The sequence below is a fragment of the Canis lupus genome, chromosome 17, assembly GCF_011100685.1.
Source record: "Canis lupus familiaris isolate Mischka breed German Shepherd chromosome 17, alternate assembly UU_Cfam_GSD_1.0, whole genome shotgun sequence".
In the NCBI taxonomy this organism is placed as follows: domain Eukaryota; kingdom Metazoa; phylum Chordata; class Mammalia; order Carnivora; family Canidae; genus Canis; species Canis lupus.
Genome location: NC_049238.1, coordinates 4668753 through 4691895, shown reverse-complemented (window position 1 = coordinate 4691895; position 23143 = coordinate 4668753).

The following is a 23143-nucleotide window of genomic DNA, read 5'->3' as shown; positions in this document are numbered from 1 at the left end:
AGGAAGGAAGGAAGGAAGGAAGGAAGGAAGGAAGGAAGGAAGGAAGGAAGGAAGGAAGAAGAAAGAAGAAAGAAAGAAAGAAGAAAGAAGAAAGAAAGAAAGAAAGAAAGAAAGAAAGAAAGAAAGAAAGAAAGAAAGAAAGAAAGAAAGAAACTTCAGTTCCTATTAAGTGGCCATGGTTGGCTGGATAACAGCCCCCAGACAAGGTGTATGTCCTAACCCCTGATTCTTGAGAATCTCTTTGAAAATGTGATTAAGTTAAGGATCCTGACATGGGGAGAGTACCCTGGATTATCCAGGCGGGCTCTAAATGCAACCATTTGTATATGCATAAGAGAGAGGCCAAGGAGATTTGACACACAGAGGAGAGAAGGCACTGTGGCCACAGCCGACGGGCACTGGCAGCCACCAGAAGCTGGAAGAGGCAGGGAGCAGGTTCTCCCCTAGAGGCTCTGGAGGCAGGACAGCCCTGCCAACACCTCGATTACAGTCTAGGGAAACTGACTTCAAACTATCAGCCTCCAGAGCTTGAGAAGGTACATTTTTTGTTGTTGTTTCCAGCAACCCAGTGAGTGGTGATAGTTGTAGCCACAGGAAACGATCAAAATGACCCACTAAATAAATGTGCAAATAAAATACCCGCAGCAAGAAACATCATTGCAAACTTTCAGAGCCCCAAACATAAAGAAAGGAGACTGAAAGCTTCAGAGGGAAGGAACACATCTTTAAAGAAGACTCAGGTGAGAATCATAACGATAACTACTACAACCCAATGCAAAAATTATCTGCAGAATCTAACGTTCTGAGGTCAGCATAATTTCTGATCTAATATTCTTTATCCAATCCATACAAAATGTTAGAGGATCCCTAGGTGGCTCAGCGGTTTAGCACCTGCCTTTGGCCCAGGGCGCCATCCTGGAGTCCCGGGATCCAGTCCCACATTGGGCTCCCGGCATGGAGCCTGCTTCACCCTCCTCCTGTGTCTCTGCCTCTCTCTCTCTCTCTCTCTCTCTCTCCCCCTCTCTCTCTTTCTCTATGTCTAAAATAAATAAATAAATAAATAAATAAATAAATAAATAAATAAATATTTTTAAAAAATGTTAGCCCCAGATAATTGTATTTTTGACATGCAATGTCCCACCAGATTAACCTCTTACACACATCTTTTTCTTAGAAAGCCGCTGAAAGATGTGCTCCAACAAATGAAGGAGGACACTTCCAACAAAAGGGAAAGTCAGAAACTTTAGAAAGAAGGCAAGCCAAATTAGGTGTGGTAAAGAGTGAGTTTCTAGGAAACTGATGATGCCAAGTTCCAGGGTGACAGCTGAACCAGAGACTTGCTGCAGAACTTTGTTAGAGCCTGAGGATGGGAGGTCACAGAAAATGTCTCAAAAGCAGTAACACAGTAGAATCAATATATATCCTAGGTATTGGATGATATTTAGTGGGTCTCTAAACGCCCATTCAAAAAGAATTATTAATGGGTGTATAGAAAAAATCAATTTTTAATAAAATATACATGTGTTGAACCCATGGTGTGTGCTATATATACTGTCATCTTCCATAGTATAAGTCAATAGAGAATTTTTTAATCTTTTAAAAATAGAATGAATATATATTACTAGAAATCTGAAGTTCTGATTCAGAAGAAATAGCAAAGAGTTTGAAGTAGCTGACGCTTGGGCCTAAGGAAGAGTATCATGGAGTCTACAGGTTTTCCTTAAGTTTTTATTATTCTGATTTTTCCAAACCATACACACTTGTTACTATGATTCTAAAAAGAAATGCACAATCTCCCTTGCCATAAATGTTTTTATGTGAGTCCTAATCCAGTTTTCTATATGACAGTAATTGTGTGAAGTATTCATATATATATATAGTTACCCCCTCACTAGTAAAATGTAGTTCATGTATGCCAATTAAAGATGAAGAAACCAGGGGTGCCTAGGTGGGTCCGTCGGTTCAGCGTCCAACTCTTGATTTCGACTCAGGCCTTGATCTCAGGGTCACGAGATCAAGCCCCATGTGGAGCTCTGTGCTTAGCAGAGACTCTGCTTGAAATTCTCTCTCCCTCTGCCCCTCCTTACTTGCTTGCTTTCTCTCTCTCTCTCTCTCAATAAATAAATAAATAAATAAATAAATAAATAAATAAATGGATGAAGAAACCAAAGCTTTGGCCCAGACAGACCTTGTCCTCTTGATTCCTATCAGCACATTCTCTTCACATTATTGCTCCCCTTCCCCACTTCACAGCGTTAAGATAAAGGACCTTTGCAAATACTCACTTCATCGGGATGGCTGGCATTCCTGAGGATGCTCTGTAGGTAATGAACTCAGCCCCTATCTCTGATCTGCCCACACTGGTCCTGAGCCGGCCAGGCCCTGGCACAGAACGGAGGCCAGAGGCACACGCACCCTAGGGTGAGGTTGAATGAGGCTAATTCCTGCCCAGTTCTTGATCCAGGCAAAGACGAAACACGTGCTATTTACCTACCCGGCCAAGTATAAGAGTAGGAAATACAAGCCGTATCACATACCATCCTTGCACCCATGACATCTAGGGACAGAAAGTAGATATCCATTCAGAGTTAATAAAAACAAGTTTTAGAAACTAAAATATAGGAGCCCAGAGGAAGGAAAATCCAAATGACAGAAAGGGCATCCTGGAGATAGCAGCATTTACTTTGGCAATTCCAAACATCCTCCTCATGCTTTAATGCTCCCTTCCTTTGCTGACACCTCTTTCCCCCCAATGGCAGGCCTGGCAACCTCCTCCCTTACACCCCACAGGGCCCTCTGAAAATACCCCATGGCTTTTAGTTCTGTTTCCCTCTCCGGGTTCTGAGCAGTTAATTTCAACCAAAGACTAAAAGTGCTTGGATTTATTAGTATCTATTAGAAATACTTGCCAAGTGAAAGAAAAAAAAATGCATGTGTGTTCTTCTGCTCAGCTCCTATTAGAATCCTGAGGCATCGTACTTCCAGAAGGGAGTAGAGCCCATTTTAACAAAGGGACATTTGGATAAGATTGGGAAGGGGGGCTTCTGTGCACCGGGTCTGGGCACAGGAGCTGAGCTGAAGGCATTCAGACCCACAATCCATATTCGGTCCCCTGCGTTATCAAGCTAGTCCAGTAAAACACGGAGTTTCCACTGACTGGCAAAATAGCTGTTTGCAATCTGTCATTTTAAGGCATGTGTTTTGAAATTAAAATCCAATGGGAATGGAAATGAACGTGTTTTTCCTCTTAATTCAAGACCAATCTTTTTTCCTTTTATTCCCCCCCCCCCCCAACTCCCTTGGAGGCTGGAAAGTTGGATGCCAACAACCTTGATATATTATTGGGGGTTCAATCTGCTTCCAGGCAAAGACAGATCTTTAAGAGTAAAAACCACAACCACCGGTCTGAGCACACAATCAGAGTGGAAGAGCTGAGGGGGGTGAGCTGAGGGGGGTGTGTGGGTATCTGTGTGTGTGTGTGTATCTTTGGGAGCATTTTTTCCTGATGTTGGGGAAGAGAAGGGTTTATTTTTCCACTCCCATTCACACCAGCTGCCATGAAGCAGCAATAAAGGCCCCCCGGCGTAGCACTGTGGCCATAGATCACGGAGCCAGCCCCAGCTGCAGATGGACCCAGCAGCTGGCCAGAGAGGTGCGCCGGCTGACCCCCTCCCACAGGCTGGGGACGTGGGGAGCAGCTCGCACACTCCTCCGCCTCCCACCCCAGATTTATGAAGCAGGGAGCAGCCAGCCAAAAAAGCTAAAGAGAAAAAGCCCAACTGCTCTTCTTCTTTTTTTCTTTCTTTCTTTCTTTCTTAAAGTCAACACACACCTAGCGACGATCCTTAGCCATTAAACTAGTGCCTGTATCTGTCACCTACAAGTGTCAGGAAGCAGACAGGCTGGACATGGAAGACAGCTTTGTGTGCAGAGACCGTTAGGAATATCCAGACTTGGAGCCTCCCATCATCGAGGTCTGTGAAAGGCAGGAATGCAGTAGTCACATATACAGTGCACCTGCTCTGAACTGCATTCCGACATACATTTTTACAGTGCATCACCACACGATATCTGGGAGATAAAAGATTAAGAAGCATTGAGTGCTGTGCCTGGAGTGACATGGTCAAGAGATGTTCCTTGTTGGTGATGGAAGGCTGTTTAAAACAAACAAACAAACAAACAAACAAAAAACCCACAAAGCTCTAGAAGGATCTAGAACTTCCTTACAAGCCTTCTGGATAAGTCATCTAGTTGCTGGTGCTTCAGTTGCCTTTCATTGAGATTGAGTTGGTTTTTTATGGTCTCACACCAAAAACTCAAATTAGGACTGGAGCAGAAGCTCCATTTACATGGGAGCAAATCAAGGCCTTGGGATTCCAAACAGCCTGCCCAAGTTCACCCAATAACTGTTGAGAGAGAGCAGAAGGTAGGACTCCATCTCTTAATAAATACTCTTACTCTTTATGTAAATTCTTAATTTGATGGTAACTTCCCAAAATAATGATGTGCCCAACAGACAGCATAAGTGATACAGTCCATGCTATGGGCCTGTGGGCAGAAGTCACGATCAAAGATCCACCCGAGTCACCTGTTCTTCAAGAGAATGTCCAAGAAGGACATGAACTCACTGGGGTAAAGAGACTTAAATGTCTGACATGCAAAGGAGCTTTGCAGAACCCGAGGCTTGAAAATCATCATGCAAATATCTGTATTTGGGGAGGTAGAAATGGAGTGTGAGGAGGAAGCAAGGATTAGCGGTATATTCCGGTGGGAGAAAATCCTCCATGGTTGCTATGCATCAGCTAGTTGGAGCTGGCATCAGTGGATGCAGAAAAGGCTCCACCCACACACCTGCAGCGCACCCCCTAGGTGGTTCTGGAGCCCAGCTCTCCCAGCCTGGCTCATTCCGCAAATGCCCTTTGAGGGACCTGGTCTTGAGTCGGCACCTTGCGCCAACCCGCTCCCTTTAAATAACAGGAGGCCGGAGGGCAGCGTGGTTGCTGGAGTCCTACAGTGTCGACAACGGAAGAGGAGTCTCTTCACTCAAAGCAGCACCATGAAAAAGGCTGATAGCCGGGAAGGAAAAAATAACTTTAAAAACTCCCAACATTTCCTGATTAGTGAAACACATTTATAGTAACCTACCACCCAGAGCTGTGGACTTTCATGTAAATGCAGAAGAGTGTGGCATTGGGCCAGGTGCATGAATTTTCAAACAGAAGAGGCTGTGAAGCATGTCTCCGAGCCCAAGGATGGAAGTGGCTCTCTAACGCTCAGGGAGAAAGAGCAGAGCCACCAGACGAGCGGCCTTGCCTTAATCAGAGGCTGGGGATCTGCCTATATCTGATCGGGCTGGGACGGACCCTATCTTCATGTGGGTCATTGCTATAAAATGGGTTTCCCTTTATTTGCCCCGGATGGGAGTCTCTGGCTTACTTGTTTCTCCTCCGTTCTAGATTCTGACTTCCTGCGTAGACGTTAAGTTGTATCATCCATCATTGCGTCCAGCACAGTGCCTGGCGCTAAGGAAACCCTTGCCGATCATTACAGAATAAATGGTGAGTGGATATTTGAAATGGAACATTGTTGAGTGCTCTGCATCCCTCCAGTCTGAATGTCGAAGATTCAAAAAATAACACTCCATCGCCAAACCGAGCTATTGAAAAATAAATAATAACTTGGCTGTTCCAGAATGGAGTAAAATTGGTTTCTCTAATATAACACACCTGTTGTTTTCTCTAAGCCCTGGCGCACTAGTGGGTTCCTGATAGTGGCTGCACATTGATATGATCAGGAGCTGAAAAGCAAATAACGCTGCCTACGGCTCAGCCCCAGGGATTCTGACTTAATTCTCCGCAACACGACCTTGGCATTGATGTGCTTTGCGAGCTCCCAGGTTCGAATGTGCAATCAAGGTGAGGAGCTGCAGAAGGAGAAGCTGCACCGTATTCCGTCCATTTGTGTCTGGACACAAGGAGGGAAGCAACCTGAACTTTCTGTTTATGATAGCTGCTGGGTAGGGAGAACTCAGTACTTAAAGTCATGCAGCTACAAACTGCATTTTTCATTAGGTGATTAAAATAGTTTTTTAAGCTTGTCAAAAGGGGGGGTTATATCTGAGCCACCACTGTATTCTTTAGGACACCCTACGCATGGACGGAGCCCAGTAAACATTCGTGGAATTGAAATGGCACAAAGAATCAAAACTTCTTGAATTTCTGGCCCATCCTTCCTATAAAATCTCTGACATCGACTCCAAGAGAAGAGTCCAATAAGCAGCCATCATAGCCAACAGCTGAGCATTTGCTGGGACGACGTTATAGGCATAGCTCCATTACAACAAAATCATATTCTAGAGCCCACGAGCTTGCTGGTGGTTGCAATTTAGCAATACGTCTCCTATCACGTTGCTCCAGTAGGGTCGGCTTCACTGCTCCTGGAGAATCAGGCCTGCACTATGAAAGCTCCCCGCGTTTCCTGGCATCCAAGGGCAGGCGGTCAACTGTATCTTCATAAGGAAGGTCAGAGCAATAGTGAAGGAACCAGACTAACTGCGGTGTGCATGAGCTTTTACGTATCTACACGGGGTGTCACAGGCCCGGGTGTCACAGGCCTATCACCCGAGAAGATGATAATAAGGTCTTGGGCCAACAGGACCAGCAGGCGTCAGGTAGCTCTGGCTCAGGGAGGCTCAGTCCAGTGCCTGCTGCCTCGGGACTTGGGGCTTGCAGCCTTCTCCTGGCGATGCCCACGCGTCGTGTACAGACTTGCTCCCTCTCCAGACACCAGCTTTAAGTGCAGGGAGGAGCACCTGTTTTTAATGGCAAATGACTTTGTGATCATTAACTAATATCTAATAAAGTGAAACCTTTAAACAGGCTGAAGAGAAACAGATGTTTCCAGGGCTTAATGAAAGGGAATTATGCATCGTCATACAGCAGAACCCAGCCCCGCCTCCATCACCTGTGCTATAAAACAGCCAAACGTCCTCGCTGGGTGTTCGAGTAAGCTCGGTGGGAACAGCCCCTGGTAGGCTTACATCGAATCCGACGCACGCTCAAGTAAACACCACATGCTCACAAACACACACCTGCTTCGGTGTGTGCATGCACACCCACGCAGCACCACAGGCAAGGGCTGAGTAAACACTCTGCCATAAAGGCCCTTCAAAAAGGAACCGACCCGGTGCTGGCCTCTGAGATCCTGCGTGAGTTTAGGACTCTCAGGCCAAGTGATACAGAGAAGAACAACTCCGAGGCCAGTCACACACGTTCTACTCCTCACGAGCTCTGTAAATCTGGGCAGATTATTTATCTCAGAGGTCCATTTCCTCAGCTGTAGAATTTAATGATCAAACACGATGGTACCTAGAAAACCAACCTGTAGTTGTAAAAAAAATACTATGTTTTAAAGCAGGTGAGCCCTACGAAAGAGGTTTAAATGACCAACGATCATAAAAGCCATGATACAGTATCCTCCATCTGTCACCACCCCTCATAAGATCCTTTTTTTTTTCAAGATTTTATTTGTTCATGAAAGAATGAATAAAAGAGGGAGAAGCAGGTTCCCTGCAGGAGACCAACGTGAGACTCGATCCCAGGACTCCGGGATCACGCCCTGAGCTGAAGGCAGATGCTCAACCACTGAGCCGCCCAGGTGGCCCTCATCGGACCCTTTTGCATGTGATCTCAGTCCACAGTGGACGCCTCTCCTACCGGCACCTGCTTGGTCAGTCACCCAGAGCTGCCCTTGCTGAGCTGGTGTGCTCTGGGCCTGGACAAAGGCGCCCCCAACGTCGGAACCACAGCTGAGACTGCTCCTTCTGCACCAGGTGACTGGCCAGCCCAGTGCCCCAACCGGACAAGGCTCTCCAGCAGTTTGCCTCCCCAGACACACACTCTTTCTCCACAAAGCTGTGGGTGGCCTCCTAGCCTCTGCCCAGACGGTCACGAGTCGGCAACCCCTCAACTTGGCAAAATGCCTGGGCGCCTGATAAAAACCTGGTTTTTGAAATATACCTTGGTCCTCCCACCTGTTGCCTTTCAGCTCCCAGCTCACCTTGCCTCTCACTCCACTGGAGGCAACCCCCCTCCTCCACCTGCTGGCCCCCAAGGAAAATGCACTTGGCTTCTCTGAAACACGCTGCCTTACATCACCTCCCTGGGCTGCACTCATCGCAGCAGGTGAACGAGAGTCACTCGCTGGACTCCTGCTCCAGGTGAGGCTCCTCGGCCCAGGCCCAGGCCCAGGTCAGGTCCTGTGTCTGCGGGAGAGCTCAGCCTCCCCAGCACTACAAACATCCCCTTCTCTTCTCGTGCTCAATCCTTATCGTTCATGATGGAACACCTATGAGAAAGTAGTGACATTCCCAAAACTCCTAAAATGTGCAGGTGTGTGGTCATTCCCTTTTACAGCCATGTTCCCTGCAGGAGAGAGGTTGTGGTCTTGGTTATGGTGACATCCGCGGAGCGTTTATTACATGCATTCATTGTTTCATACATCTTTGCCTGCATGATCCCCTGTAGCTGGGGCATGGAAGCTCAGAAAGGACTTGGAGAGGCCAAAGCAGCCCCGTAGGCAGTGGTCCATCCAGGACCGGAGGCCCCTACTCACTTCTGATGTCCCCTGTGGCCCCTAGGGACCACGGAAAGCAGGCATAGAGCCACTACGTCCAGCAATTCAGAGGCTCTGGAGACTCTACATGCTGTCTCCCTGGGAAGTAACAGGCTTGTCGGTGACTTAAGAACTTCAAGCCCTAGGACGCCTGGGTGGCATCCCTCTGCCTTCAGCTCAGGGATGATCCCAGGGCTCTGGGATAGAGTCCCTCATCAAGCTCCCTGCGTGGAGCCTGCTTCTCCCTCTGTGTCTCTGCCTCTCTCTGTGTGTGTCTCTCATGAATAAATAAATAAAAATCTTAAAAAAAGAAGAAGAAGAAGAAGAAGAAGAAGAAGAAGAAGAAGAAGAAGAAGAAGAAGAAGAAGAAGAAGAATTTGAAGCCCTAATGAGAATCACACATGGTTCTTTCTGTACGAAAAGCCTCACCCTGGTGTGCAGCCCCACTCCCTGGAAACCTGTGCAAAAGCCACCTTCTTGGCCTCACTTATGAGATCATAAATCTTGAAACCTAAACTAGATTATTGTATCTATGGGTACATAGTGCCTGCTTGGCTGGAATACTGGAAGCTGGAGATTCAATATTCTGAAGGCAGAGGGACACATTGTGGCCTCCACATAGCTGCTTTATTGCTCCAGGGAACAGCCCAACTTCGACGTGCCTCCAGAATTTCCAGCCCAGCATGATCCCCTCTCTGCACGAATGACATTTCTTCTGGAACCAGGCATGAGAACTGAGGCCCTCAGTCCTGTGCTCTTGGGCCGACCCTAAACCTCCTCTCTGTCTTTTTCTTTCTTGCCTAGGCCTCTCTGAGACACAGAAAGGAAGAACAGAGATTTCGTCATCTCTGAGGCCACTTCTCTTGCCTCAGAGCCTTGCAGAGGTTGCACAGAATTTATCTCATTTGCATCTCCTGGCAAGTCTGTGATGTGAGGTCGGCTTGCAGCGGTGACACCCTCCGCTGTCGGGACAGGCTGAGCTGCTCTGGGCGTGTGGCAAGGTTGGGACGATGCCCCGACCCTCTGGCGTCCAGTCCTACCTGCTTTTATATGCAAATTCAGATAGATAACCTCGATTTGCTAACAGTGGCTGCGGTAGGAGCATCGATATGGTAGTGACACCGGGTGAAGCGGTTGCACTAGAAGGAATAGTAATAGTACGAGGAGCAGCAAGTACAACCCCTGAGCCATTAGCAATGGACACAGTGGAAGTCGGAACAGGAATGCGGGTAGCTCCCAGGCAGCCACTGCAAGAAGGGCAACACGATTACAGTGGGCTGAGCCACACTGGAGGTTTTCATAGCAGAAATGCCTACAGAAATAACTTCCAAGAGGTCAAGAAACCCTTAGAGGAGGATGCCACAGAGCACCTTCACCACGGACGCTCACCGTTGTGCGGCCAGCTGAGTGTCATGTCCAGGAGGACAGCATCAATGGAAACCACAGCAGGTGTCTGGCATCTATGATGGGGCTGGCACGTTACAGTCTTTCCCCCTAAATTCAGCTTGATTCTACAGTGTATGGATCATCAGCCCATTTTCCAGATGAGGACAGCTCAGCTGAATAAAGTAACTTGATCAAGGCCAAACTCTTACTAGGTGACAGAGCCAGGATTTGAACTTAAGCCAGAACCAAACTAAGGCTTATGCTACAAACACCTTGGAATCAACATTTATGAAGCAAGAACAAAAGATGGCGCACAGACGCAAGAGAACACTCCTGTGGCGGCATTTTGAATATGTGTCTCTTGTTTCATGAGAGATAAAAGGAGACAAAATACATTACAATATAGAAGGCCTAACGAACATAAATAATAAGGCGGATGTTGTTGACCTACGTCTAACCATCTGCCATGGAAATAGAAGATATGTGAATTTTTTCAAGTGTCCACATAACAATCCTTAAAAACTGACCTTTAAAAAAATTTAAAAATAAAGAAAATTTTTTTAAAAACTGACCTTTTATTGGGCCACAAGAAAACATCACTAAACACCAAAGGAATAGAAGTGCTACATAAAGGGAAAAACAAAACAGAAATTTAAAAACAAAATTAGCATGTCAAATCAATTATCAAAACCCTCCCGAGGGACCCCTAGGTGGCTCAGCAGTTGAGTGTCTGCCGTCAGCTCAGGTTATGATCCTCGGGGTCCCAGGATCGAGTCCCACGTCGGGCTCCCTGCATGGAGCCTGCTTCTCCCTCTGCCTGTGTCTCTGCCTCCCTTTCTGTGTCTCTCATGCATAAATAAATTTTTTAAAATCTTTTAAAAAATTAAAAAAAAAAAAAACCCTCCACAAGGAAATTTAAGAAACTTCTATTTAGGGCAGCCCGGGTGGCTCAATAGTTTAGCACCTGCCTTCAGCCCAAGGCCTGATCCTGGAGACCCAGGATCGAGTCCCACATCAGGCTCCCTGCATAGAGCCTGCTTCTCCTCTGCCTGTGTCTCTGCCTCTGTGTGTGTGTCTCTCATGAATAAATAAATAAAATCTTAAAAAAAAAAGAAGCTTCATTTAACAACACTTTGATCAAAGAACAAATCAAAACCTCAATACGGAAAGGCCAATGGTCTCATCATGATGACGATAGAAGCACGAAGGGCCAGCACCCACGGCACGCGACTCTAAAAGCATTCACAGGGAACTTCTCTGCCTTACATATGTATATCAGCGAGCAAGCGTGAATAGAAATGCATGACTGGATTACAACACTCAAGAAATCAGAAAAAAAAATAGGAAAAATTTCAGGAAGGCAGAGCAAGAGAATTTAAAAAGATGAGGGCAGAAATTGTTTACATAGATAGAACTGATTAATAAATCCGAGAGTTGGTTTTTACGTATTAACGAGCTACAAGATCAGTAAAGACAATGATTAGTGGTAGGAACTGGTCATGAGGAAGTGGCTGCGGACGTAGGGGAAAGTTAAAGGAGGCAGGAACGGGCTTTGCTGAGCTTCACGTGGCACCTGGAAGAGAACCCACATTGCCGCTGACTCCCACGGATGCGCGGCCTTCTACGTAGACCCAGGAACACGGAACAGACCCAGTGACCCCCTCCCCGTAAAAGAGCACCAAGCCTCCTCGTGTCTAACAGGGAATTTCTAACAAATCTTTGAGAAAAAGAATATTAAGGGATTCCAAGCAGGAGGCGGAGGGAGGAAGAGCGAGACTCCCAAGTCATTTTGTAAAGCTAGCAAAACATGGAACCCCGACCCAACCAACAGGCAAAGAGAAAAAGAAAACTGCAGGCCGACAACACTTTAAAATCATGTATTCAATTTCTTAGGCACAACCCAGAGGCCACTCGAAGACTAACACCATGCACAGCGGGGTTTATTCTGGAAACACAAGAGTGACGCGTAGTGGACACCCCACCACGCGGCTTTCTGTTCGAGTGCACTGAAAGGAAACGTGTGCAACATACACAACGTTTTCCGGTGCAAAAGCTATTTGGTAAAATTAACATTTCATTCTTGGTTTAACATTCTTAATGTCGTAGGAATGGGCAAGAATGTAAACTGTTTGCTATTCACAAATTTTTAATTTAAGACCTTTCTTAGACCAGATGAGCTGCATCTTCCAGAACAAAATCCCAACCGCTCTGCCGGGCGATGCAGGTGTATGCGCGGCGCGGTGCTTTGATTTGCAGCAGTTGTACAGATAGATAAACCTCACTGCGTCTCCTAAATGCATGAGGAGTGAATGTTTCTAAAAGCAGCAACACAAAAGTGATTGTCAGGATGATGGCAAGGAAAGAAATGGTGACTTCAGAGGAGATTGCAAAAAAATGCAAAATTCTGCATGCAGATAGGATGCGTCTGTCGAAAAAGACCAAGAATAACGTGCCCTTGGAAAATGTCCATTTGGTGGACAAGTTGTAGCACCAATGCCCCGTATGTGAACCAACCTACCGTGTCCTCAGAAGAAAGCCACGGATGTTTCCAGAGGGTAAAGTTCATTTCTTGGGCTCAGGGTCCTTGTATGTAACAGGGAAATACCAGGTGGGGGGGAAGAGGGCGTCTGTAGCTAGGAAGAAGCTGACGAGGAAACAGATTTTCAAGGTAAATAAAACTGACTATTTGGAGAAATGAAGCCCAGGGAGATAGCGTTTACCCCTACACTTTGTAAAGCTATAAAATGGGAGCGCCTGGGTGGTGCAATCGGTTGAGCACTGGACTCTTGGTTTTAGAACAGCTCATGATCTCAGGGTCTTAGGATCGAGCCCCGCATTAGGCTGCACGCTCGGCGGGGAGTCTGCTTGTCCCTCTCTCTCCCCCTCTGCTCCCCCACCACCTGCATGTGCTCTGTTTCTCTCTCTCTCTAAAATAAATGAATAAATAAAATCTTAAAAAAAAAATAAGGCTTTAAAATGAAATCACACTCCCACTTGGTGGAAATGCCTCTGGGAAAGAGAACCTTAATCCCTTCCCAGTCATTTTTTTTTTAATTTTTTACTTTTTATTTTTTGGGATCATTTTTAAAAATAAATAAATGGACTTCCACTTTGTCCAGGGGGCTGTATATAAGTGAGCGGGGAGAGGAAAACAAGCCACGTTTGTTCTTGGGGCCCCGTCCCCCTGCGCCTCCTGCCAGGTGCCAGCACAGCCCCCCACCCCAGAGCAGAAAGGCGTGCGGCGGGCCGGAATGAAATGACCACCGTGAACGCAGGGCTCCGTGACTCAGGGAGGGCTTCTGACCCACCATCTCCACTGGATCTTCACGGCAGCCTTAGGGGGCACTGCAGGAAAGCAAAGTCTGGCCTCAAACAGGAGAAATGGGGGCCCCAGGGGTGAGGTGGTTTGCCCGAGAGCTGGCCAGTGGCCAGAGCACAAGTAGGCCTGGGATCTCCAGCCTTCCTCCTTCTAGCATCCAGCTGCCAACAACTGCATCCCAGCCCAGAGATTCGGCTGAGCCACTCGGTGGGTAAGATCTGGACTCCCTCTTCTCATCATGCAAGAAAGCTTTTTACTTGTGATAGGGGTTTGCGTGGCAGCCCCAACCTCTGACCCTTAAGGCTGATGAGCAAGTGTTTCTGACCCGTATTCTTGCTAGAATCTGGCAGTCGATAGATGAAAAATATTAGGTCTCTTGTGAAAGTTTGACATAGTTCCCCTTGTCATCCGCACGTGGATCACGATCCGGTTAGATCCCGAGACGTGACACTGATCCCTGCAGGCACCAAAGCCAACTTCATCCACGTGAATCTCAATCAATGGGACCCTTAGTGGATCCGGACTCCTGTGCGTGTTTTGCGGTTGGAGAGCGCACATGGGGCAGCTCAGGGGGCGGCTGACGCGCCCAAGGTCTGCTGGTCTCACTAAGGGGTAGAGGCGAGGGGGTGCGGTGCCCAGCTCAGAGCCTCACAGGCGCGAAACGTGATGGAGAACCCTTCGGAAGAGAGGTGCCAACGCCTGCCTCTTCTCCACCGGCCCGGGGAGTGGGCCCACGTCCAGGTGAGGCCGCCCTGAGGATGAGGGAGGTGGTGACATGCCCGAGGCTGCACCTGGGGTGATGGTCAGAACGGGGGGCCAGGGCTGCCCCCTAGATGTGCCTCTGGGGCTCCTTGTCTTTCTACGATGAAGAAAGGAGGCACTCGGGGAGGTCACCGAGCTAGAGCAAACCTCTCGTCTTCACCAACAAAAGAGAATGTTACAGAAGGACTTCCAGGAGGAAGGCTGATTTCTCTGTCACCTTGAAAGGGGACCTGCTTAAATGGCTGGGTCCACTGAGGTGCAGGGGGGCCTGGGAGTGGACGGGGTGCAGGTAACTGGGCACCTGTCTGCCCCCCTCGTCTGGAGCCTGGGCCCCCCTGCCTGAGGTCCCTGCCGCCACCGGCGATGACCCCAGGGGTCTGCCTCAAGCACGGAGGGCAGCCCGTGCCCCTGCCCGGCCGTCCCAAATGCTCGCCTGTCCTTCCTGAAACTGACCCCAGGCCTCTTCTCAGCTTCGTCGCCCTTTCTTATTCTGCTTTATCTCAGTAGGGGAGGCGGGAAAGCGAAAGTACTCTGGAGGAAGCTGAAACCAAGCTGGGTGGGCACAGGGCGGAGGGGCGGGAGGCAGACACACAAATCTACCACTAACACGCAGAAACGAAAACACCAGAATTTTTAAGAAAAGGAACAAGGGACCAAAAGGCAGCGGGAACTGGAGACATGAAGTCCTCGCGTGCCACCTGCTGGGCGCCTCTGGGCACTGCGTGCTGGCCTGCGCTCCCCGCCGCCCCACAGCCCTGTCCCCCAAGGGGGCCGCGAACCTCGCACATCTGGGGTCCCCCCCTCCACTCCCGGTGCCGCAGAGTCCTTCTCATGCTTAGGACAAAACTGTCGCTTCCCAATGTAAAACCCTCCAGTGGTTCCCATTCCACACAGGAGCAGACGGTCCCTGTCCTTCCAGCCTGCCCCCCACCCAGCTTAGTATTTGTCCCTGGCATATATTTGCAAAGCAAACGCTGCCCCTTGTCCTGGGGTCCAGGTGGGCGCCCCTTAGGCTAAGAACTGAGAGGCTTTCGAGCACCTGCTGTCTTCCAGGGCACGGAGGCGACGAAGGACCTGCGGCCCGGCCCTCCCTCGGAGAGCCCTCCTCGCCCAACCTAGGGGGGCACAGCTTACCCGGGAGAGTTGCCAAGGCACCTGGGCCCTGCCGGCCGCCCCAGCAGCCCCGGAGCACCCCTGAGCCCTTCTCACCCCCTTTCCTGGAGAGCACCCCAGCCTCCCCTGGCGGGGACGCCCTGGCCAGTCCATCTCTCCTCCCACTCACCCCCCCACGTCCCTCACCTCTGGGCAACGAGCCTCACTTGAAACAGAAGGGCCTTCACACGGCAAAGACTTCACTGTGACCCTCAGTGTGTCAGCCTGCGGCCAGGTCTGCTCTGCCAACCCGAGCCCCTCCTGCGGGCGAGCACCTCAGTGCCCCCGGGTCACCTGGCCAGCCACCGGGACGTCTGGCAGCACCGAGGGCCCCGTGCATCTGCGCGCCCAGCCTCCTGCTGCCGTCCAACACCCTCTGGCTCCCACGCCCTGTGCCAGGCAGGGAGGTGGCGCCGTCCCGGGTGCCGGAGAGTCAGGATGACGTCCCACGGATCCAACTTTCTAGATGGGCCCGCGAGGAGTGCACGTCTCCAGCGACCGGCTCCCGCCTACGTCAGGCCATTGGCAGGTGGCACATGGCGTGACCAGAAGCCAGTTGGAGCCTCGGAGTCCACCTCTCAGGGATCCAGAGATCCAGAGCTGCTCCCCCTCAACTCCAATTCCAGAGCTCGCCACGGCCCCAGGCTCTCCCCGGGTTTTCCTCTCGCAAACCTCTCTCAGCCTCAGGGGTCCCCCCTCTCCAGATTAATCTCGGATTTCTCTCCAGGCCAATGCAGACCCTGTGAGGGCGATACCAGAGCGCAGACACACGTGTACACACACACGCACACTTCACTCACCTCGAGCGCTTCGGGAGGCTAATTAACGGCCAAGAAATGGGTGCGTCGAGAGAACTCCCCTCCACCACCTGCCAGCGTTCCCTCCGGCTCCTGCTTCCATGCTTCTGGCAGGAACCAGCAACGCTTCTCCTCCAAGTCTCCTGGGATTGGGGGCGGCCAGGCTGGTCTCAGCTCCTGCCTTAAATGAACTCGTCCAAGAAACTTCCCTGGAATCTCCTGCACTCATCACCTCCCTGCCGCTTATTCCTCCCTCGCTTGCACCTGCCGCGGCCTCGACCACCACCATCCAGATAGATCGGCCCTCACGTCTTTTTTTTAAATATTTTATTTATTTATTCATGAGAGACACAGGCAGAGGGAGAAGCAGGCTCCATGCAGGGAGCCCGATGTGGGACTCGATCCCGGGTCCCCAGGATCACAACCTGGGCTGAAGGCTGCGCTACACCGCTGAGCCCCCAGGCCGCCCTGCTCTCAGGTCTTTAAAAAGTGGGACCAGCCCAGTCTCCTGACTTCCCGGCATTTATGAAAAGCTACAGGGCTCATTGTCCGTCCAGATGAGAAAGTGTCGCAAGAACAATAAACAAGTCGGGGTCGGTTCCCCCAGCTGCCAGGCCAGTCCTGCCTCCCGTGGCCGCACCTTCTTCTGGGCCCGCATGACCATCGCCCGCGGTGAGCTCCTGGGTGTCCGGCCCGCATCTCGGGGCTGCTCCCCGGGGCCCCTGTGTGCCCAGGAGCCGAAGGAGTCGGGACACAAGGGAAAAGCCACACCTGCAAGCGGAACAAAGGTCAGAGGAGCGGCACCAACTCTTCCTTCCGCCGCAGGGGCCAAAGCCGGAGCAGAGCTAGGGGATGAGGCCAGGGGAGCTCAGGGAGAGCAGGGATGAGCCGGGGGAGGCGCCGGGTTTGCTCTACTTGGAGCCAGTGCCTGGAGCTGTGATTGACCACAGAGGCCCCGGGGCTCGGGGACTGCAGGCCACTCCAGGGCCCGGTCCTGACTGCGACGGCAGCCGTGCACCTCCCGCCAGCCCGGGCGTTGCCTGGCTGCTGGCGCGGTGCCGCTTCAACGCCTTCAGGGGCGGCCCGCAAGGGCCTCCGGTGCGAACTGAGCCCTCTTCTACCTCGGAGTCCGAGGGAAAACCTGTATCCACAGTCTCGCTCACTCACTCACACACACATCTGTCCATGCACACACGTGTGCCCACAAACACACATGCACAGACACGTGTGCAAGCCCATGCCCACATACACACACACAGGAGCACAGGTGCACAGCTGCACACACACTTCAGTCCCACAGTTTAAAAGCAGGGACACTTTGGCCACAGATCTCTTTGGCAGGTGTTCTGTGTCAGTGTAAGCCCCACCCATGGCCCCCCCATGGTCACAGACAGGAAGCTACTTCCCACCCCCCACCCCAGCAGGCAGGTATCTCGGGGCCTCCCAGCCACACTCCCCAGAGCACAGCTCAGCACCCCTGCGCCCGGCCCCAGGCCCTGGTGTCCTGCTTCAGCCCCGCGTCCTGAGGCCGCGCCTGGAGCAGCAGGTGGAGGCCGTGTCTGGGCTCCTCTGGGCTCCTCGGCTCCCGCGGGACAGGCAGTGGAGCAGAGGCCGCCCCGGGTCGGACTCGGTGGCCTGGAGTGGCCAGTTGCCCCCCTGAGGGAGCCCTTCAGTCTGGCCCCAGGACGAGGAGCGAGGACACTGGCCCTTTGGATATTGCTACCCTGAGGACAGTGACTGTGAGAGTCTCCGATCGGACACTGAGGCAAACCTAGGTCACTGCGCAGTTGATGTTCTGAAACAGGGTTAAAGGCAGCTTTCCTTTTACCCGGAACCCTGAAATGAGCCACGACGTCCACGGGACTGTGGTGGCAGCAGCCATCCCCACAACACGGTAACAGGACACGCCTCTTACTGCATTGCCCGTGGAGATTCTCAAAGTCTGTAAGCAGAGTAGAGGGCCGACCAGTCACGCGCAAAGGACGCACCTATAATTCATTGGCCCATGATTCTCCAAATATAGGAATCGACAACGAGCTTTGCCCTCCATCCTGCCTTCCTTTTATGGGGTGGAGTGCAAGGTGACATTTGCAGAGCACCCAGTAAATAGTACCTGATTTGGGAAATGATGGTTCACAGGCCAAAGGTCAAACTGTAGGTGCTATGACTGAACAATTTTTCCAGCTTCCTTTCCTCCCTCCCCTCCGGCCTCCTCCCCATCCTCCCCTCTGGCCTCCTCCCCATCCTCCCCTCTGGCCTCCTCCCCATCCTCCCCTCCAGCCTCCTTCCCCATCCTACCTCCCAATGTCCCCGTGCGAGCACACGATGTTTCCATCAAACCAAACAGTCTCAGTTTCCTTGCACATGTCCTAGGCCCTGTGTCTCCTACTGTGGTTCTTTCTGACCCGGTTCCCCTCCTCAAATGCCACGTGCTCAGGTGGCAGGCATCCCTCCAGGCTCCAAGCACCCTCCACTGGAGCTTCCTGCACCTGCAGCCCTGGCACCCAGGCCGTCTGCGGCCTGCCTTCACCGGAGGCTGGAGGCCATCACCTCCCCAGGCTGTGAACACCCTGTGCCACCGTCATCCCTGATTCTGCCCCAAGCATCTCAGATCCTGAGAGGCTGGTGATTAAACAGGCCCGTTAACCCCATGCCCCGGATCACTGCTTTCATTTCCTCAAAATAGAAACTCGGTCTTCCAGCTACAGCTTCTCATCAACCTGCAGCCCCCTAACCAGGTTACGAAGAAATGCCACAGGGCTCGGGCTCGCACTTCAGTCTAAGTTACATTGAAAGGAACCAAGTCAAGAAGGAACCAGAGGGAGATGTGACTTCCAAGGCTCACTGCAAAGCAAGGAGATTAAGCTGATGATCTTCAAAGTCTTTTGCTTTCCGACCACCCAAGGTTCCCTAAGCTGAGTTGTTTAAAATTGACAAATGGAAACCCTGGGCGTGAAGGGCTGAGCACGGAGGCTGTAGCAGCGGTGATGCCCGGGCTCTCCTCCTCCCGCGCGGCGATCCACTCCTTCAGCGTTGCCAGTAACATCGACTCGTAGCTTTCTAGGCACCAGGAAGTTTGCATCCGTTTCCTTCCATACCAACGATGATCCACAATGTAGAATCACCAGTTATAGAAAGTTGGGCCCAGGCACGCGGAGCAACGTTTCCAGTATAGCACACGTGGCCACACAAACCCCAGTCTGTCTGGTTCCGAAGCCTAGGGCCGTCCTGCTATCCCTCAGGGTAGGTAGGGGAGGACCCATCATACGTCTCCAATCATGGTTTCTGCAGGAACGTACTGAGGATAATTAATCATCATCATCATCATCATCATCATCATCATCATCATCGTGTGTGTTTCTGCAGCATCAGGGCGGCCTGCCTCTCAGGGAAGAGGCGTGAGCCAAAGTAGCCAGCATCCCCATCACCGTGGATGTGTTTTGGAAAGTGCTCTTCCTAGACGTGGCTTGGACTGGGCATGTGGTGAACAGACACAACCACGGAGGTCAGGGGAAGAAGACAAAGGTGACTGGGTGCAGGGTGAGGATCACCCCTCAGGGCAGCAGCGTTGGAAGACGAGCGAACATCACGCCCCCAACACCTGGCCCCTGCCACGGCTGCGATGTATTTAAGATCCACCAGGCGAGCTAAGCCAGCATAGGAAAGAAGATGGGCAGAAAGAATGGGCAGGAATCATTGAGAATTCAGTGATTTTTCTAAGAATAGGCTTTTATCTCCAAACCATGAAATGCAAAACTTATTTCCCCGGATATATTTAAATGCCAGATACTTACACACTTGGGAAATTTTAGATTTTTTTTTTTTTTTTTTTTTTTTTTTTTTTTTTTTTTAATAAATGAAAGTGGATGCTCTAGTTTAGTTTCTTGTTGTTGGAGTTTTTTGTTTTTTATTTTTTTAGATGCATTTGCTTATCAAGATCACCAGGGGGAGCTTGTACCAGGTTTTATCTCCCAGGCTCCAGCTCTAGAAATTAGAAACCATTAGGTCTGGCTCCACTTCTAGGAAAGGGCACCACAAAAAAATAAAAAATAAAAACATAAAAAATGAATAGAAAAGGGCCCATGTAATTCCAATGTGCATTCCAGGTTAAGTACCACTGTGTCAGGTGACTGTAAATTGCCAGGGATCCCAAGATTCATCTATTCATACTTAAAAAAAAAAAAAAAAAGGTTTAGTGGTTACTCAGAGCCTAGCCTTTTATTAGGGGCCAAGCCAAGGCAAACACAACCAGTGCCGGGGAAGACCGTCCCTGTTCCAAGGGGCTCCAGGCTGCTGGGGGTGTAGACCTGCCCACCCTAACCATGGCTACTTGCTGGCGCCGGGCCACACACCTTCCCCGCCCTCCGGTGACCGACAGCGGAGTTGCCCTGCTGATGTTCTATCTAAGGGAAGAAGGGGAAAGGCAACACGTGTTTGAGGGTGGTCTTAATCATTCGTATTACTCTATCTTTAGACAAAGTTTCATGGCCTTTCTGGATTAAACATGACAGTAAAAAAAAGACCGTAGTGAGAAAAGTTTCCACGTCATAGGTCACAAGGAAATGCGAATGAAAACAATAATGAGATACGACTACGTAACCATTAGAATGGCCAACGCCCAGAACACTGACGCATCTAGCGCTGGTGAGGATGTGGGGAAGCAGGAATCTCGCTCATTGCAGGTGAGGAGCCCGAGGAGGTGCAGTCACTTTGGAAGACAGTCTGGCGGTTTCTTGCGACACCAGATAGACTCTTGCTGGAGGATCCAGCCATTGCACTCCTTGGGATTTAGCCACAGGCGTTGGAAACAAGTCCGCACACGCGTGTGTGTGGCGGCTTCATGCGGAATTGCCAAATCTTAGACGCAAACAAGATGTCCTTCAGGAGGTCATGGATTAACCGGAGCATGTCCAGACCATGGAACGCTACTCAGCGCTAGAAAGAAATGGGCGATGGAGTCCTGACAAGACACGGAGGAAGGCTCGGGGCATGTTATTAAGCGAGAGAAGCCAATCTGACCTGATTTCATATGTATGATTCCAACTACATGACATTCTGGAAAAGGCAAATCTACGGAGACGGTACAAAATCAGTTGTCACCAGGGGTTGGGAGAGGGATGGATGAAGACGCAGAGCCCAGGGGATTTTCAGGGCACTGAAATTACCCTGTGTGATTTTCTAAGGACGGATACGTGTCATTACACATTTTCCCAAACCCACCAAAGGTGCAACACCAGCAGTGAACCCCACTGAAAATTACGGGCCTTGGGTGATTACGGTATGTTGGTGTGGGCTCATCGGTCGTATCAAACGTCCCACTCCTGCGGGGGATGTCTGTGTGGTGGGGGACAGGGAGTATAAGGAAATCTGTACCTTCCTCTCAGTTTCACCAGGAACCTAAATTGACTCCAAAAAAAATTAAATCTTAATAATTTTAAGAGACACTAGTTCCAGAGGGATGCTCCGGGATAGTTGGCTTTGATAGTGATGAAACGAGTCCTGGATAAAACACCTCAATCTTCTTGGCTTCAATCACATGTGGTCTGAATGACACCAATGGACAAAGCCAACTGGGATGTCCAAGCATTGTTGGATCACAGAACTTTGTCTTCTGTGCCTCCCTTCAGCTGGATACAAGGACAAGTGTTTCTATCGGATGGAAGCAAGCTGGTTAGTGGGGAGGGCACCGGCCGGGTCCGAGCTGCGAGACGGCAGCCGGTGACCTGCGTTGGTCATGAGGGGATCACCTCAGCCCGTCATCATCTGAATCGGCCTTTGGAAACCCAGAGCTCAGGCAGGAAGGATGGCAGCCTGGCAGATTGGCCAACGTCGTGAGGGGTTCCAGGGCCCAGAGGGAACAGCCTGGCCTGGTTCCCTAACGCGTAGATGGGGGGCGTCCTGGGTCCAGCGTCACTGCTCTTCCGGAAAAGAGTTCAAACCAGGAAAGCAGAGTTTTGTTGTCAAGTGTGAAGAGGGGTGAGCAGAGGTCCGGCCGTGGCCAGAGGAGTGAAGTGAGGAGCATGCGCACTCCGTAACCCCCAGGGCTCCCCAGAAACCAGGGGCATCAAGGGGGCGCTGCCAGCGTCCGGGGAGGGAGGGCAGGGAGGTCTTCCCACAGGCCTGGCACCAGGCAGCCTGACCAACGTCTCGAGTGTCAAGCCCTGAGAGGTGAGGCCTTGGGATCATCCGGATGCCACTTTCTAAGGATGTTACCTGCTACGATTGTGCTTATCGCTTCCAGCTCGGTTTCTCCACTGTGAAGGCCGAGCACCCAGCATCGAAGACATCATGAGACATTTGAAGGGGAAGCGGCACCGCACCATATGCGTGCCCTCGGCGGCCCGACGGCAGCTCGCTCCTGGCACGGGTGACAGCCACCGTCCCAGCGGGCGCAGGGTTTGGCAGGAGGGAGGCAGGGCTGAGAGGGGGAGAGCCAGGAGGGGCACGGCCCCCTGCCAGCTGTGCCCCTTCCTGGCGGGTGGCGTCGCCGAGGCCCCCGCGGCCAGCCGAGCGGTGGCACCCATAAGGCAGCTCCCCTCCGCTGAGTCACACTGCGGGACGACAGTGACGACGGCCTCCCGGATGCTGCTCAAGCCGCCCTGCCCATGGCCCTGGACACAGACTGGGCTTCTCCAGGGCGCGTAGCCGGCGGGAAACCTGCTCCAGGCCTGGCCCAGGGAGGGTCGGGGTGTCGGGGAGCCCACAGGCCCACCGCCGCCTCCAAGCTGCCCCAGCCCAGAGGTCTCCAGCAGATGCCCTCTTGGGTGCAGGGTTTTAGGAAAAGAACAACCTGCTCTGGTGAGGAACAGGTTCCGCGTGGAGGAGTGGGGACCCTACCTCATGACCTCTTCCTGTCCATCCCGTGCGTCCCTCCCCCTGAGGAGCTGGAGGGAGCGCCTCATAGGTGCCACCTCGCTTCCTGGCTCATGTCCCACCGTACACAGGACCTCGGAAAATTAAAGGACCCTCCTTCAATTATCCCCCTTCTTTTTTCCGTCTGGGAAACATCTTTCAAGACCCAATCTAAACACTTCCTTCTCTGGGACACCCCCCACCCCACCCAGATCCCCCGGCTGCCACTGAGCTTTCTGCACGAGGGCTATTGTATTGCAGC